Genomic DNA, 13428 nt, shown 5'->3' with positions numbered 1-13428 from the left:
GAGATCTGTGGTGTACACACAGGGACCTGGTGCTCCGGCACCTAGATCGGTGGGGCCACAGGTCAACTGAGATAAGAGCAAGCTCTCCCCGGTGCAGAGCATCCTCTTTCTCGGTATGAAACTCGACTCTGTCCTCACGGGCGGCCCCGCTCACCCCCAGGGGGGGGCGCGAGGACTAGCGCGCCCGGTCAGTGTTGAACTGCCTGAGATCAGACAGTCAGCGGTCCCCCTGTAACAGGAGGCTCCTGGGATTCATGGCATCCTCGGCGGGGGTGGCCCCCCCTCGGGTCGATGCATATAAGACCGCTCCAACACTGGCGGCAGAGTCAAGTTCCTTGGAGAGCGTGGCACACCGGCAGCAGGCGTGGGTCACACGCTTTTCTGCCGACACACCCTAAGGGGTGCCGTGTGCAATGGGCAAGCAGTGTCGGGGCGGTGGACGGGCCCCCGCCTGTGTTGGCATTCAACTGCCTAGAGTTGTGGGTTGTGCTACTTGCATTGAGGGACTTCCTCTCGTGCAGGGAAGCACGTGCTGGTCCGGTTGGACAGCACAGCTGCTGTGGCGTATTCTTCACTCACAGCAGCTAACATGACTCGCCCGACGCCTCCTCCTCTGGAGTGAGCAGGTGATCAGCTCCCTGCGAGCCACACACATCCCAGGCGTCCTGAACCAGAAGGCCGATGTGCTCTCTCGTCAGTTGACGCCTTGCGGAGAGTGGCGACTCTCTCCCCGCGCAGCCGGCTCATTTGGGGGCAGTTTGGCCAGGCACAGGTGGTCCTGTTGCCTCCCCGAACTCCTCCCATTGTCCGCTTGGGTACTCCCTGTCCGAGGTACCCTCGGCACGGATGCCCTTGCGCACAGCTGGCCACGGGACAAGCGGAAGTACGCTTCCCCCCAGTGAGCCTCATTGCACAGGGCCTGTGCAAGGCCAGGGAAGAGGAGCATCATGTGGTACTAGTTACGCCCCTTCGGCCTAACCAGGACTTGGTTCTCGGAGCTGAGGCTCTGACAACATCTCCCCCCTGGCCGCTCCCCCTGGCGGACAGCTTCCCCAGGGGAAGGGGCACGTTACGGCATCCCAGGCAAAACCTGGTCTCCATGTCTTGCGAGGACTAGCGCGCCCGGTCAGTGTTGAACTGCCTGAGATCAGACAGTCAGCGGTCCCCCTGTAACAGGAGGCTCCTGGGATTCATGGCATCCTCGGCGGGGGTGGCCCCCCCTCGGGTCGATGCATATACGACCGCTCCAACACTGGCGGCAGAGTCAAGTTCCTTGGAGAGCGTGGCACACCGGCAGCAGGCGTTGGTCACACGCTTTTCTGCCGACACACCCTAAGGGGTGCCGTGTGCAACGGGCGAGCAGTGTCGGGGCGGTGGACGGGCCCCCGCCTGCGTTGGCATTCAACTGCCTAGAGTTGTGGGTTGTGCTACTTGCATTGAGGGACTTCCTCTCGTGCAGGGAAGCACGTGCTGGTCCGGTTGGACAGCACAGCTGCTGTGGCGTATTCTTCACTCACAGCAGCTAACATGACTCGCCCGACGCCTCCTCCTCTGGAGTCAGCAGGTGATCAGCTCCCTGCGAGCCACACACATCGCAGGCTTCCTGAACCAGACAGCCGATGTGCTCTCTCGTCAGTTGACGCCTTGCGGAGACTGGCGACTCCCTCCCCGCGCAGCCGGCTCATTTGGGGGCAGTTTGGCCAGGCACAGGTGGTCCTTTTGCCTCCCCGAACTCCTCCCATTGTCCGCTTGGGTACTCCCTGTCCGAGGTACCCTCGGCACGGATGCCCTTGCGCACAGCTGGCCGCGGGACAAGCGGAAGTACGCTTCCCCCCAGTGAGTCTCATTGCACAGGGCCTGTGCAAGGCCAGGGAAGAGGAGCATCAAGTGGTACTAGTTACGCCCCTTCGGCCTAACCAGAGCTGATGCTCTGACAACAACTCCCCCCTGGCCGCTCCCCCTGGCGGACAGCTTCCCCAGGGGAAGGGGCACGTTACAGCATCCCAGGCGAAACCTGGTCTCCATGTCTGGACGGGACGAGGAGATCCTGATTGACCCACCCCCTTTCTGGTTGGGACTTCACTCAGGCTAGGGCTTCGGCCACTGGGCGGCTATACGCCCATAGGTGGCGCCTCTTCTCGTCCTGGTGCTCTTCTCGGCGAGAAGACCCACGGAGTTGCTCGGTCGGGTACGGGCTGTCCCGTCCTCAAAAGAGATGGGGGAGTAACCTCTCCCCCTCCACACTGGGAATGTATGTAGCCGCTACGGCCGCTCATCATGACCCAAGTGCTGGGTTGCCTCTGGGACAGCACAACCTGGTCATTAGGTTCCTAAGGGGCGCGAGAGGGTGACCACCTTATCCGCGCTCCATACCCTCTTGCGACCTAGGTGGCGGGCCTCAAGAGGCCCCGCTCCCTTCGAGCCTCTCGGGGTTACCGCTCTTTCTCAGTCTTGATAAAGACGGTGTTCCGCATTGCGCTCACCTCCAAGAGGGTAGGGGATCTACAAGCACTCTCCGTGTCCGCAGATTGCCTAGATCTCGGGGCCGGGATTCTCACGTTATCTTGAGACCCCGCCCCGGCTACGTGCCCAAGGTTCCCACCACTCTCCCGAGAGACCAGGTGGCGAACCTGCAGGCGCTCCCCACCGGGGAGGAAGACCCAACCTATCCGTGCTTGTCCAGTACGCGCACGGCGCCTCTGCTTGGACCGCACGCAGAGCCCAGAAGCTCTGAGCAGCTCTTTGTCTGTTTCGGAGGTCAGCAGGAGGGCTGTCTCCAAACAGAGGCTGGCGCACCGGGTCGTGGATGCCCTCGTTAGGGCATACCGATCTTTTTTTTCCTGCTCGTTGGGGGTGAGGCACACCCCTCGTGGCTGGCTCAGGGCGCCTCTCTGGCAGACATCTGCTGAGCTGCGGGTTGGGCTATGCCTAACAACTCCGTGAGGATTTAATACCTATGCGCGGAACCGGTGTCAGCCCGCATCCTGGCAAGGTGTGGGACCGGCAGCCGGTAGGGCATACGCCTGCGGAAGCCCTTCCCCCTCCGGGGGGAGCAGTGGCGATCCCGCCTCACTTCTTTCCTCTCGGGTAAAGAACAGGCATTCTATCCATCACTAAGCACCCTTCCAGGGGACAGGCTGGGCAGAGCAGCCCTGCCCCTTTAGGCCGGGGAACAGTTGAGTTATCTCCCACATAGCTCTAACCGGACCTAGTGCTCCAGACGTGGTAACCCCCCCTCCGTGGGCTGTTCCGTCTGATGTATCCTCATGAATTGTTCCCACCTTGGCAACCCATGACCTCCCCAGGTGGACTCCCACCTTGCGGTTAACTCCTGCAGTCCGCACATTCCTCCCATGAGTTCTCCCCTGATGGTGAGACCATGTGGTGTCTCCACTAATTCCTCCCTACGGTAGGTAGTGGCCTCTGCAGCGTTTTTCCCCCAGCGGGAATAATGCTTACCCAGTGGCCCGTACGGTGCCGGGCGGCTTCTCGCCATTTAGAGAATTAGGCCTCCGCCCGTGACGGCCGGCGTTAGGGGGCTTCCCAACTTTTTGTGGAAAGCTCTGGGTCCCCCTTCCTCTCCACTGGAAGGTCATAATTTCGCGCTAGCGTGTTCGTCTGACTCGCCCAGGCCAGTCAACGTCGCTCCGCAGAGATTGTGACGCGGCTCAGTGCTGTGGCGTTTTCCATAGGAACCCCATTCTGTCGGTTCGACACAACGTCGAGAGACCGACAGAAAGGGAACGTCTTGGTTACGGATGTAACCTCGGTTCCCTGATGGAGGGAACGAGACGTTGTGTCCCTCATGCCACAACACTGGCCGCCCACCCCAGCGGTCGGGGGAGGATGCTTTAGGCTCCTCAGACCAAAGGTGAATGAATGAGCACGCCGGCTTCCCTCTTATACCCGGACATCCGGGGAGGAGCCCGGCATGCAAATTTCATTCGCCAATTTTCATTGGCCTTTTCTAAATACTCAGAAGATGATAGGTTCTCAAGACAAACCCCATTCTGTCGGTTCGACACAACGTCTCGTTCCCTCCATCAGGGAACCGAGGTTACATCCGTAACCAAGACGTTTCCTCTCTCTCTGGGTTATCACAGCCGCTCCCACCCTCGGCACGACGGTGAACGGCAAACTCGACGTTGCGTCACGACGAAGCGCAATGTCGAGTATAAAAACCAGCCCTCAGCACTCTCAGACAGACAGTGCGTTGAGCTGCGCAGTCGTCAGGCAGGAAAAGCAGCAGAGCCGATCTCCTCCCCGGGGGACCTCCCCCGGCAAGGAATCCGTACTGCTAGCCATCGAACCACCCCCCGGGGGACGATGAAAAAGATCGAACCTTTAGTCCCCCTGTTACATTTCTGGGAGCCTGGGCTTCACAGACTGTCAGGCTGGCTAGGGAAGACGATCCTTTTTGGCTACGCGATCCAGTTCGTCTCACGCCCACCAAGTTGCAGGGCATCCGTTATACCTCAGTCAGAGGCTAGGATGCTCCCGTACTTCAGGCCGAGGTCGCCACCCTTCTGGTGAAGGGAGTGATCGAGCCCGTCTCACCAGCCGAGATGTTCAACGGGTTTTACAGCCTGTTCTTCATTGTCCCCAAGAAAGACGGGGGACTGCGCCCTATCTTGGGTCTGTGTGTTCTGAACAGGCACCTAGACAATAGCTGCCTTTCAGGATGATCACGCAGAAGCGCATCATCGAGAACTGGCCGGGTTGAGGTGAGAGGTAACTATGGGTTTAACCCTGGACACATGGAATACAGGGTGAACTCGGCCAAGAGACGGAGGAAGCTTGAGCCGCACGGCCACTGGATTAACCACCTTGGCGATCCGGAATGGCCCAATGAACCTGGGCGCCAGCTTACGGGAAGGCACCCGGAGAGGTAGGTCCTTGGTGGAGAGCCATACCTGTTGACCGCACACATAGGCGGGAGGAGAGATCCGGTGGCGATCGGTCTTTATTAGGTTACAGGCAGCAAGTCAGTAGGAAAAAACCCAACCGCAAACGTGCTGTCCGCGGTGGTGAGAACTAGGGTTCCCCAGAGGAGTTGCCCACGGCGACTCGGGCAGAGGATAGGTCTCCGGCGATGAGATGTGGATGGAAGCGCCTGGGGACCTCACTCGGCCCGGGACCCGTATAGAGAGTCTGGAGGACGACTACGATGAGGAAGGGAATCCAGACTCCTCCTGCGGGGAGCTGCCTGAGATAGGTAGAAGTCGAGATGAGCGCCAACGAGAGCTGCCGGGAAACAGGAAGAAATACAGACGAGGTAACAGGAGAGGGTAAATGACTTCACTTGATGAGACACGACTGTAGCTGAGACTAAGACATGACTACGAGTAAAAAACTTCATCAGACGAGCCGCAGCTACGTCTGGGGCAGTCTGAAGCTGGCTAACACAAGGTCAGACAACAGACGAGAGACACTGAGGGAATATAAGGGAGAACATAACGAGATGGAAAGGATTGGCAGGTGTGGGGTAGTTACGGGAATGAGTGCTTAATGAGTAATGTGTCAACAGGCGTGTAGGTGCGGGGTGGAAAATCACCAATGCGGGGAAGCCTAAGGAGACACGAGGGCAGGGTGAAAACGCAGACACCGAACACGCGGTCAGCCAAAGCCTCTCCCCGTGCTCGACAACAACAACACAACCCACATGCAGAAAACACCCCGACCAGACCAAGACCGTGACATGCAACATAGTTAGTTATTTGTAAAATGTTGAAAGTCTGATTAAGCTGTGCAAATTAAATATTGTGATTACTACCAAAACATTACAATCACTACTTGAAATGTGTGTCACGACTGAAACATGGGATGAAAGTATATTATATCAAGAATAAATTATATTAAATTATCAACTAAGATGTTATGATAGTGTTTGGATCAATGTATATGTAATCTAATGAGTCCTTAACTTTGAAATCAGTATGATCAATTTCACGCCTTTTACAAAGAAAGATTGGATTCAAAATACAACAAATCTCATAAATTACACTTGAAATATTGTAAAAATTGTAACTGTTATTGATTTGGCAAAAAATATATTTAAAAAGTAGAGTTAAACAAAATATTAATATGTAAATATAATCCCTTTTATTAAATTATATATTATTGTGTTTCGTAATGACAAAATTTGGGGAGAGGAAGCATATTCCAAAACTATCTGAAAAAACAATTTGGAAATTAACTGCACAATTACTGGAAATGTGTACCTTTGATATTATACCATTTTCATAGATAAAAAAAAAAAATTCAAGATGTTTCCAACTCCGTTTTTTGCACCAATTCTGTAGAATGGCCCATATATTTTTGTTGATGAAGGTGAAGACATTCTTGCCCAGGAGACTCAGGGCTCTTTCTGTACTCGGCTGGCAAGAGAGTCTTCCTTAGATTCAGAGTCTGGAGTGACAGTCACTTACAGCATCTCGCTCTCTCCTCAGACTTCAAGGTTGATATGGCCCACTAAGGCCTGGGTTTTTTCTTTTGCTGTGCCCCAGAGAAACCTTTTGCAACAAGGGTTATTTGAAGTGAATATATGTGGGCATGCACTATCTCAGCCATTTTTGAGACTGCTCTAAAAGAAGTTTTTATTGGGCTCTCCCATGAGATGAGCTGACCCTAGTGCTCACTGACTGACTGACTGCCTCTCATTGGACTGATAACAACATGTGCTTGAAGCAACACTCCAGCAAACACACACTTGATGCAGATTCTGCAGTTTATTAGAGTGATCAACCATGCTGGAGTAACTGCTGAGCCTATAGGCCAGTTGTGGTTTGTATTCATTAAGTGGTCATACGCATTATTTAGACAAGGATTTTGAATTGCCATTACCATTGGATGACTGTCATTTCCAACATATCCTCCAGCAAATAAGACAGTATAGCTTGTTTTTCACTTTCCCCAAATTCAACCTATAGAAGAGTGTTTACTAAATTAGCAGCCAATGTCACAATGTTTGCCATATACATAAATCCAACAGCAAATATCGTGAATTAAACATATGAAAAAATGGTGGGTAAAGGACCATGTAAAAAGTTCACACATTACTTATAAACAAACCTGCTTTTTTGGAAGTGACGTTCAAATGCCATTTCATGATTGACAACATTGTTTTCTTTTATGCAAAGATTGTTGGAATTTATTTCTCCACAAACATTAGACAATGATCAGGGATTTGTATCATTACGATTTTAATAGTATGAGTACTCTTACCAGTACTGCTTACCGGTCCGGTACTTTAACAGTATTCTTATAGGATCTTTTTGGATTTTTTTAATTTAATTTAAGGAACCAGAAATAAGGAATTCAGGAATGCAATGAACACTGCTTTATTTTATGCAATGCAAACTAAATAGTCTGTAGCTTGAACTAGCAGTATTAAAATAAGTGGGTTGGTTCATTACTGTAGCTGCAACTTTAACAAAAACATTTTTTTATATTTCACGGTCACACTTTATTTTAAGGTACAATTCTCGCTATTAACAAACCATTAACTATGACTTTTGCCTCAATAACTCCAAATGTGTTGCTTATTAATTGTTAGTAAGGAGAAGCATTTTGTCTGCCTAGCTAGCTGTAGCTGTATTGAACTTGCTGTGTATAATTGAACTGGACTAGTAGCTGTTTGTTAACATAGGACTATCGAACTTTCTGCACTGCTTTTAAGGTAACTGTTGTTTAAGTAGCTGTTGTTAGCACCTAGCCATCTAGCTTGAGTTACTTTTCACTTTTAGTCACTTTGAAGCCTTGAGCTGTTAATTGAGTAAATGGGCTCAGCTGTGAAGCAATCACTGACCCATTAAGCTATCAGGGAGCCTGCATTTTATTAGCACTGATTTCTGATGCGGCAGTGGCAGCCCTAGTGTGCAGCCTTCATCTTGTGAAAACCGACGAGGTAAAGACCTGCGACTCTACCTGTGCGAGTCCACCGAGCAGCGACACCGACAGGGCACGCCACGTTAAGCTTTGATTTAATTTTTCGTTCCCTTACTTTCCTACTGTCTATTGTTTTGTTCTGTTCTGTTTTGCTACTAACATGTGTTTCCAGTACATTCAGACTGTCCACCGTAGACGGACTCACAAACGTACACAGCGGAGACCTCAGCACCATCTGCGGTCACTCTGCACTAGCCCTCCACAGTCTGCTTGTCTGGCTGTAGGGCTCTGGAACTGCCAGTCATCTGTCAACAAGGCAGACTTCATCCCGGCCTTTGCCAGTCAGTCTAATCTCAATGTTCTGGCACTGACTGAAACATGGATCTGTAAAGAGAACACTGCTACTCCATTGGCCCTTTCCAACAACTTCAACTTTACCCACACTCCTCGTCCTTCTGGGCGAGGAGGGGGAACAGGTTTGCTTGTTTCCAACACCTGGAAATTCACTCCTCTGTCTTTTCCTTGCAGCAACTCCTCATTCAAATACCATGCAATCACCATCACTTATCCATTAAAAATGCATTGTCTTGTCATCTATCGCCCTCCAGGTCAACTGGAAAACTTCTTAGAAGAGCTTGACACGCTGCTGTCCTCTATCCCTGAAGACGGCACTCCACTGGTAATGTTAAGCGACTTCAACATCCACCTAGACAAATCACAAGCAGCCGACTTCTTAGCTCTCCTCTCCTAATTTGACCTTCACAGGGCCAACACCCCTCCCACCCACAGAGGAGGACAACAGCTAGATCTTGTTCTGACTCGTAACGGCACCGCTAATAATATTCTAGTTATTCCCCTGTATGTCTCTGATCATTTTGTTAAAAGGTTCACTATAACACTCCTTGTAATCTCACTTCCCCCAACCCTGTTTCTTTCCGTCGTAATCTTCGTTCCCTCTCTCCCATCTGCTTTTCCTCCATGGTGTCTTCTTCCCTACCCACCACAACCCTTTACTCATCTCTCAACGCTGAGGAAGCTACTGATAAGCTCTGTACAACCTTAACATCCTGTCTTGACAGTGTCTGCCCTCTTACCTCTTGGCCTGCACGTGCTACACCCTCTTGCCCCTGGCTTTCTGAGACTCTTTTTTTGCATTTGACACTGTGAACCACCAGATCCTCCTGTCCACTCTCTCCAAACTGGGCATCTCTGGAACTGCACTCAACTGGTTTAACTCTTATCTCACAGGCAGATCCTTTGAGGTATCCTGGAGAGGCAAAGCATCCAGATCTCACCAGCTGACAACTGGAGTTCCTCAGGGATCAGTTCTTGCTCCTCTCCTCTTTTCTATGTACACCAGCTCCCTGGGTCCAATAATTAAGGCACATGGGTTCTCATACAATTTTTATGCAGATTGATTTCTCTTTTCAGCCAGATGACCCCACCATCTCTGCCTCAGTCTCTGCCTGCTTCTGGACATCTCTTCATGGATGAAAGAGCATCACCTACATCTCAACCTCTCCAAGACAGAACTCCTTGTTATACCAGCCCAGCCATCAGTTTAACAGCACCTTACTGTTCAGCTCGGATCCTCAACTATAACACCCACCAAGTCTGCAAGGAACCTGGGCGTGATGTTCGACAACAAGCTGAAATTCACCTCCCACATCGCAGCAACCTCGAACCTCGAACTTGCAGGTATGTGCTCTACAACATCAGGAAAATCAGGCTGTTCCTGTCGGAGCATGCCTGTCAGATGCTTATCCAAGCTCTGGTCATATCAAGACTGGACTACTGCAATTCTTTCCAACAAATGCAGTCAAGCCCTTGCAATTTATCCAGAATGCAGCTGCACGTCTAGTTTTCAATCAGCCTAAAAGAACCCATGTAACACCCCTTCTGATTTCACTTCACTGGCTGCCAGTTGCCGCCCGCATCAAGTTCAAATCTCTGACACTGGCCTTCAGAACGATAACGTCAAATTCACCCATCTACCTTAACTCAGTGCTCCAGGTCTACATCCCCTCCCATCATCTTCGGTCTGAAAATGATGGTTGTTCCATCACAGTGAGGCACCAAATTGCTTGCAAAAACCTTTACTTATTCGGTTCCCCTGTGGTGGAATGAACTACCAGCCTCCATCCGAACTGCAGCATCCTTCACAAGTTTAAAAAAACAGCTCAAAACTTACCTGTTCCACATTTATTTGACTAACCCAATAACACTGTATGTTCATCAGTCTCCGTCAAAAAAAAAAAACCTTTTTGTTCATTCTCTCCTTTGCTTACTCCAGCTTTAATCCTCCTAGTAGCATGGCCTTGTAAACTAACGGTACTGTTTAGCGTGTTGACAAAATGTTTATGTGCTCTTCTACTTGTAAGTCGCTTTGGATATAAGCGTCTGCTAAATGAATGAATAAATGTACAGTAGTAAAGTAATTGTTAGGTTAATTCTAATGCTAAAGCTTAACTCACTGTGGCCCAGGTCAGGGAGCAGACAGTATGGCTTAACCAACTGTCTGCTTGCCGTCTCACGTCGCAGAATACACAAAATGTACAACATGTAATAATCCCTTCTCCCAAAAATCACAAAATAGAGACTGTGTCTGTCCCCCGGATTAGCAAACATAAAATAATGCGTAAACCTCTTGAAAGTAATTTAATAAACTTCAAACAAATTAAACATGAACAAAATACAGATAATCAACTGTTATGACTCGCATTGCTAAATTTTAGATCTCTCTCTAATAAAGCACTTTTTGTTAACGATATGATAACAGATCATAAAATAGACATGCTCTGTTTGACAGAAACATGGCTAAAACCAGATGATTATATTACTTTAAATGAATCTGTCCCCCAAGACTATTATTATAAACATGAGCCTCGTCTAAAAGGGAGAGTGGGAGGTGTCGCAGCACTTTACAATAACTCTTTTAGCATTTCCCAGAAGTCGAACTCTACATACAATTCTTTTGAAGTCATGGCAGTTCATGTTTCAACACCTAATACTAAGGATAAAACATTTTTAAAATGTATTCTAGCTATTGTATATAGGCCTCCAGGGCACCACACGGATTTTATTAAAGAATTTGCTGTGTTCTTATCAGAACGAGTACTGGCCGCAGATAGAGTCCTTGTCGTTGGTGACTTTAACATCCATGTAGATAACTATACAGATGCTTTAGGAATGGCTTTCAAAAACACTCTTAACTCCATGGGTGTTAGTCAACATGTGTCAGGACCCACTCACCTTCGTAATCATACTTTAGATTTAATACTGTCTTACGGTATAAATGTGGATGACATTAAAATCCTGCAGCAGAGTGAAGACATCTCGGATCATTATCTGGTATTATGTTTGCTTCACTGGCCTATGGCTACAAATCAAATGTCTCGGTTACGGATGCAACCTCAGTTCCCTGATGGAGGGAACGAGACGTTGTGTCGAACCGACAGATGAGGTTCGTCCCTGAGAACCAATCGCTTCCGATTTCTTAGAAAAGGCCAATGAAAATTGGCGAATGAAATTTGCATGCCGGACTCCGCCCCCGGATATCCCGGTATAAAAGGGAGACGGCGTGCCTCATTCATTCACCTTAGTTCTGAGGAGCCTGAGACCTCTCACGACTGCTGCAGTGGACAGCACGTGTTGTGGCAAGGAGGACACAACGTCTCGTTCCCTCCATCAGGAAACTGAGGTTCCCTTTCTGTCGGTCTCTCGACGTTGTGTCGAACCGACAGATGGGGTTCATCCCTGAGAACCAATCGTTTCCGACTGCTTAGAAAAGGCCAATGAAAATTGGCAAATGAAATTTGCATGCCGGACTCCGCCCCGGACATCCGGGTATAAAAGGGAGATGGCGTGCATCATTCATTCACCTTTTGTTCTTCGGAGCCTTCGGTTATGAAGATCTTCTCTTGCTGCTTAGCAAAGACTCTCTACATTGCCGGTTCTACGACGTGGTGCAGCGGACTGTCCCTTCCTGCAGCGACTTCCCCTGGGCGTCTCAGCGGTTCCAGAGGTGTTCGAGCTGCAGATGGTGCCTCACCGCCAAACTCCCGTCCAAAGCATGTAGGACTTCGGCATCGCTGGTGTCGAAGGCCTACACTGCCACGGGCCAAGCTGCCTCCTCTCTCCACGCCATGGCCATCCTGCAGGTCCATCATGCCAAGGCGTTGAAAGAGATCCACGAGGGTAAGACCGACCCTGGGTTAATGCAGGAACTCCGCACCGCCACCGACCTCGCTCTAAGGGCGACCAAGGTGACCGCGCGGGCCCTGGGTCGGGCGATGTCCACCATGGTGGTCCAGGAGAGGCATCACTGGCTCAACCTTGCGCATATGAGTTACGCTGAGAAAGTCCGCTTTCTCGACGCGCCCATTGCGCAGGTTGGGCTGTTTGTTGACACTGTTGAGGACTTCGCTCAGCAGTTCTCGACGGTGAAGAAGCAGACGGAGGTGATTAGCCTTATTCTTCCCCGCTGAGACTCGGCCGCCCTTATGCCTTCGAGTTCCCTTGCGGCCTCTGCTTCCCAGCAGCCCCGGCCCCCTTCGAAGCCAGCTCCGGTTCCAGCGCTCCCTACCCAGGCGGCATCCCGGAAGAGGGCGTCGAAGGGGAGACCACCACCCTGTCAACAACCTTCGAGGAAGAAGCGTTCCTGACAGGAAGACCCCAGGGAGGTTAACACCATCGGGCCCGTATCCAGCCATGACATCGTTGGACGGTAGATCCGGGACGGTTCCTGCCCCGTTCCTACATCAGCTAGGTCCCCACGGGGGCCTAGCGCCCACTTTTTCACGAAAATAGTTTCCTATCTCCCTGGGTGTTCTTCACAGCCGCTCTCACCCTCTGTCAGATGGTGTTCGGCCACTCGACGTTGCGTCTTGGCGAGGCTCAACATCGAATGTATTTTGCAGTCCTCAGCACTCTCAAATCGACGGTGCTGGGGTCTGCATCGCCAGGCAGGCAAGCCAGCAGAGCCAGTCTTCTTCCCGGGGGCCCGCCCCCGGCGAGAGACCCGCACCGACAGCCATCGAACCACCCCCCGGGGGGTCGATGAAGCAGATCGTTCCCTTAGTCCCCCTGTCACGGTCCCTGGGAGCTTGGCTCGAGCTTCCCACACCCTCACGGTGGCTAAGAAGGACGATCCGTCTCGCAAGTTTCGGGGCATCCTCGTCACCTCGGTCAGAGGCCGGGATGCTCCCGTACTACAGAGCGAGGTCGCCACCCTTCTGGCGAAGGGTGCGATCGAGCCCGTCCCCTTAGCCGAGATGTCCAAGGGGTTTTACAGCCCTTACTTCATCGTCCCCAAAAAAGGCTGGGGGGGGTGCGCCCCATCCTAGATCTGCGTATCCTGAACAGACACCTGCACAAGCTGCCATTCAGGATGCTCACGCAGAAGCGCGTCCTGGCATCCGTCAGATGTCAAGATTGGTTCATGGCAATTGACCTGAAGGACGCTTACTTTCATGTCTCTATTCTCCCTCGTCATCGCCCGTTACTACGGTTCGCTTTCGAGGGTCGGGCATATCAGTACAG

The 13428-nt window shown here is 51.2% G+C and overlaps 1 protein-coding gene across 2 annotated transcripts in view; it reads left to right on the top strand.

Moving 5' to 3' along the window:
* The first annotated feature begins 8495 nt into the window (after positions 1 to 8495).
* The window catches only part of spon1a (spondin 1a), a 238237-nt gene continuing 233304 nt past the window's right edge, over positions 8496 to 13428 (top strand). The window contains exons 1-2 of one of the 2 annotated variants that reach the window (XM_057347335.1): positions 8496 to 8566; positions 9319 to 9585. The gene's annotated coding sequence lies outside the window, so the exon portion shown is untranslated. Of the gene's footprint in view, positions 8567 to 9227; positions 9586 to 13428 lie in introns of those variants that run through there. The other variant, XM_057347336.1, reaches the window with a different exon arrangement.

Source organism: Triplophysa rosa, linkage group LG12 (genome assembly GCF_024868665.1).
Source record: "Triplophysa rosa linkage group LG12, Trosa_1v2, whole genome shotgun sequence".
NCBI classification, from domain to species: Eukaryota; Metazoa; Chordata; class Actinopteri; order Cypriniformes; family Nemacheilidae; genus Triplophysa; species Triplophysa rosa.
The sequence above is the reverse complement of the archived record's forward strand: the minus strand, read 5'-3'. Positions and strand labels throughout refer to the sequence as shown.